General features: G+C 42.5%; 1 pseudogene; it reads right to left on the bottom strand.

Moving 5' to 3' along the window:
- Positions 1-1,101: 1,101 nt before the first annotated feature.
- On the bottom strand, positions 1,102-3,934 carry LOC136497168 (deoxymugineic acid synthase 1-D-like; annotated as a pseudogene).
- Between the last annotated feature and the right edge of the window lie 1,259 nt (positions 3,935-5,193).

The raw sequence follows: 5,193 nt of genomic DNA, 5'->3' as shown, positions 1-5,193 counted from the left end.
TAGTTTTTGTGTTCACGTTGTTTAATCTAACTAGTATGCCAGCTATACTTATACTAATATCTGAGATTGTCATTATTTATGTTCTAACTTTAATATAAAAATTATCTACTTTCTTGACATGCGCAAGGGGGTTCAAGGTCAGTAGATATTAGGGTTATGGTTTTCTATTAATTAATTTCACGACTAAAAATAACTATAGAATTTCCTAAAAAATAACTATAGAAAATATAGAATTACTATTTGGATCATGGAAAATACTCCGACACTCAGAAATAATCCTAGAAAAATTGTTGTAGTGGCTCTCATTGCCCGTACGAGGATCGGTATGCATAACCCTAATTTCCACTGACCCTATTTTTAGATCTTTAGATTTGTCCTGGGGTTGTGATAAAAAAATACTGTTTTTGGTTCTCCAAACTTATTACATGTGTCATCAAGGTCCAAACAAGCCCTAATCTGCTGCTCCATGTCTTGACGTGATATGCCACTCTCAGATTGTATTTCACGTCTCTAAACTTATCGAGAAGTGTCACCTATATGTCAAACTCTCAAAACATCATTTCTGGATCCCGGAACATCTTGACTTGGCTCAAATCACATCAGAGTTCTATATCTATGCTTTTCTATGTTCTCACCCGCACGACTTGAGTACGAGAGGTGCAAACGGGATGGATATTTTCTAACTGTATTCGAGTCCGAATCTATTTAGAAGAGTTCAGATCCATCCATATCCGAGTCTGGATATTTGAATACTCAACTCGCATATTTATGATGTCGATATTCGTACGTCTCCTATCTGACATAGCTGATACTATCCATATTCGAATCTAAATCCAAATAAAAATATGACAAATGTAATACCAGCGATATCCGTGTCCCGATCTGTTTGCATCCCTCGACGTATGTGTCATTGACTTTCTCCAAGCCAAAGAAGTGTGAGAGGGACCTAGTGGTCAAGAACTAAGCCAAGGGAGTCCATCATGGCATGCAACATTGCAACATGGAGCAAGTTGGGTCCGGTTTTGATCTAGATGGCATCTCGTAAGAACTTTAGGGATCTAGATGACACCCTAAGACAAGTACATGATCTAGAAATAGCATTTCAAAAATTTATGGACTATAACGTTCCAAGACACGTTCAGGGACGTAAAAGTACATTTTGAGAGTTTGAGGCTCGAATGATACCTCATGACAAGTATAAAGACCACACTCTACTTTTTATTCTTGATTCAAGATGGTGGTATCAAAGCAAATCTTGTATTCTTGATTCAAGATGGCGGTATCAAAGCGACTCAAATCACCAAATTTTTAGCCCATGCAACTAGATAGATGGAGATTTCTGCTACATTTCAACAATATCAAGCTCAGCAAGATCCACGCTCGAGATGCCATCTGGGCTAAGGACCCCCGACACTGTGACCGTCTTGCGTTGCGATATCTGACTAATCTTACGCCGGTCTTCATTGGTCAGTTCCCAATCAAAGATTTCCATGTTCTCCTTGAGTCTATCCCTTTTCACACTCTTGACAACCATGCTAGCACCTTGCTCGTAGATCCATCTCAGCGAAATCTACAGGAGAATGGGAGGTCATTATGCTGATAAGTGTTAACATCACACAAAAAGTTTAGAAGACCCGACACATTGACAGTTTTTAACTCATATTTTATCATATATCATATGGTTTTTCCATGCTGTGCAAAAGGATTCATCACTTAGTGCTTTTACACTTGGATAAAAAACAGTTCACTAATTTGAGCGCATCATGCTCTTTGGCAAACTGCAAAAACCTTTCTGAAGAATACAAACTGCACATACCTACTCAGACATTAAGCTAAAGGTGCTAATATAAACTCTGTAGTTACACTTCAAAAGCCTTTAAGATATTGAATTGTGACAAGAATTTTGAACAACTGCTAAACTTTACGGTAGACACATTGAGACGTATTGTTGGTACCTGAGCCACTGACTTTCCTCTAGCCTTTGCAACCTCTTGCAGAACCTCAGACTGAAGTACTGGATTGGCCTTAGTACATGCTTTTTTGTCCTCCTAGGGGAGAATAGGCAGTCAAATGAATAGCCTTATCTTTGCAGAACTCAGTTAACCTTTTCTGCTGCCAAATTGGATTCATTTCAACCTGCACAAGGTTATCTCACATGTCAGTGTATGGTGTAAGTATACTTGAGGATAACCATATACAAAGTTGTTTCAGAAACGATTATTCCCTAAAATCCCTTTTTTCTCGAATAACTATTTATTAAGTTGCATGCATCGACCAATTCAACCCAAAAGCTTAAGCTAATGGAGAAAGGTGAGCAATTCACTTATATTCCAACACTCCCCCTCATGTGTAGGCTCCCTCAGGCCTCAGACGTGTAATAGGAGCGAGCATCAATTATTTAATTTAATTATGCTAACCAGAATTCGAACTCGAGTCCTTTGGCTTTGATACCATATTAAGTTGCATGTACCGACCAATTCAACCCAAAAGCTTAAGCTGATGGAGAAATGTGGACAATTCACTTATATTCCAACGCTATTTATATGAATATTAAAACGCCTTCAAGTTCTAATGTTCTAATATCCATATGGACACTCTTTCTTCTTTGATGAAAGAAAAGAGCTATCCTGCATGTTTGAGAAAAATAAATATAGTAAAATATCCAGTTCTGTCTTTATGGTTCTTCGGAGCATAGGAATTGTATAGGAATTTTATATGAATAAGTTCATTTTTCACAAGTAAAACGCATGAGACGTGAAAATGTCACGCGTTCCAAAGAGGGCCTTATATGTGGAGTATATCATGCTTATCAATCATTAAGAAAAGGACTACGACAACCTGAAAGCAAAGACTCACAATAATCGAAGGTTACTGGCTTACTGCCATTGCCATCACTGACTCATATGATCTGCACAGACCTGATTTACTGCTGGCGGGATTTCAGCAATGGCCAGTAGCTCTTGAAGCTTCTTTGTCGTGAAATTGCTGACACCAATCATTCTAGCAAGGCCAAGCCGATGACATTCCTCCACTTGCACGCCATACACCGCTTAGGTCGATGGGCATGATGTCCTCCCTTTTAATAGGGAAATGAGGCTTGCCGGGCTTTGCAGCCACCGGAAAATGAACCAGGTACAAATCAACATAATCCATTTGAAGGTTCCTACAGATGAAGAGATACAGAATCTAGCATATGCCACCAAAAGACACGGATTTTAATGTGTTTGGTACTTGCAGCTACTGCAAAATTGGCAGACTGAAATTGAAGAATCTAGTTTCTAAGTTCCAGATCAAATTGCTACTCTTCCTTTCAAGAGCCGAAATTTCAACCGCAGAGAGTCAGTTAATCCTACTATTTGAAAGCAAATAAAAAGAAGCAGCAAAAAAAATTTAAGCTCAACAAACTCTTACTGCAAGCTCTCCTTGAGGGAAGGTAGCACGAGATCCGGGTGGGACTGCGAGCACCACATCTTGGTCGTCACGAACACCTCCTCCCTGGACGCCACGATCCCGCGCCGTGCCGCCTCGGCCACGGCGTCGCCGACGGCACGCTCGGTGCGGTAAAGCGAAGCGGTATCGAGGTGGCGGTATCCGAGCTCCAGTGCCGCGAGGACGGCGGCCCTGACGTCTTCCTCCACGAACGGGAACGATGCCGTGCCGAGCCCCACGGCCGGCATCGGCCGGCCGGCGGGGCCCACCAGGAACTCTGGGATCTTCGAGTTGCTGGTGCCGACCCTCCTTGTTGGTGATGCCATGGCCGGTGCTGCCTGCGTGCTCTCCGCTCTCTGCTGGTTTTCTTATCTGCTGATTCCACCGCTTCCGTTGAGAAGATTCCTTTAGGCTTGCGAACAACGACTATGGATGAGAGCGAAATGAACTTGCCCCAATTTCAAAATTCCAACGTAGGATAATGGTAGGATGGATCACAAAGTGATCTTCCCAGTAGATACAAAAATGAAAAAGATAATAACAAAGCGGTCTCGTGACGCGCGAGGCGTATATATAAATAGAATAGGACGTGTGCCATCGGGTTGGTTCGTACTTCGTAGTCCAGGCCAAGAAGCACGCGAGATGCAATTGTGTTGTCAGCCCGGTTCTAGATCGTTGTCTCTGGGGATCGACTTTGGTGGGACACACTTGCATTTGTGCCGCTGTCACTAGGCCTCACAACTCATGGCCCACGTGACAATGACATAACTGACACATAGGCATGGTCTAAATCCATGCGAACACAAGGTTCATTTGTGCTCTTGTGTGTCGAGTTTGTGACGAATGATTGTCGAAGAAGATCAGTTCTGGTTGAGTTTGGAGAATAACCATTGCGTGAGTGTGTGTGCAACATATTTCTTGGTTGTATTAGTGTGCAGGTGTGGAGTATAGAGACGGTCGATGTGCATGGTGAAGGTCAAGTAGACACGAGTAGATGGACTGGGAGCGGTGAAGGACGGATGTGAAGCTTGGACCGAAGAATCAAAATGGCCGGAAGACTGACCATGGTGGCTGACACTTGGGACATCAACGAGTAAGATCACATGGGGAGGAGTAGACCATGTTGACCAAGTCAAGCGTAGGCACATGATGACTTGGTGATCGGGACGGTCAAGGATGTCGGTGACACGTGTCGAGATCGTGGAGGAGGCGTAGCGGATACGTTTCTCTAGACGGTTTGATGGTTTGGGCCTCAAAACCACCGGCAGGACGGTTTCTCAGGTTTAGGTCTCAAAATCCTGGTTGAAGTTCTAGTAGGAGGCACGTGGCATCACCACGAAGCTTGTGTCGAGGAGAAGCAAAGTCGTGAAAAGCCCATGGCCATCAGATGCTTGATCTTAGTTGGAACATTTTTGCCCCTGTGTTAAGTGGTTCAACTAAAATATCTAAGGGCATGTTAAAAATGTGTAATAGCTATATAAATAAAATAGCCAGATAGGCGACTATCCCAACCAACCATCTCTCCGGTTGTCATTTTCTCGGTTCCACATTCTCTAGTATCCTAGTTTTTTGCTACTGAGATCCACAGTTTTGGAGATTGATACTCTATCTGTGTTTGTGGTTTCTGTAGGTGTCCTCTGTAAAGAACTACACCTGGTAGATCTTGAAAATAAAGCAATCATATTCTCTAATATCTGAGTCTTTGTACTGAGATGATTTGAATTTGGTTTTATCCTTCCCTTTCTCCCCTCTCTTCTCCTTCAG

Source organism: Miscanthus floridulus, chromosome 12 (genome assembly GCF_019320115.1).
Source record: "Miscanthus floridulus cultivar M001 chromosome 12, ASM1932011v1, whole genome shotgun sequence".
In the NCBI taxonomy this organism is placed as follows: Eukaryota; Viridiplantae; Streptophyta; class Magnoliopsida; order Poales; family Poaceae; genus Miscanthus; species Miscanthus floridulus.
The sequence above is the reverse complement of the archived record's forward strand: the minus strand, read 5'-3'. Positions and strand labels throughout refer to the sequence as shown.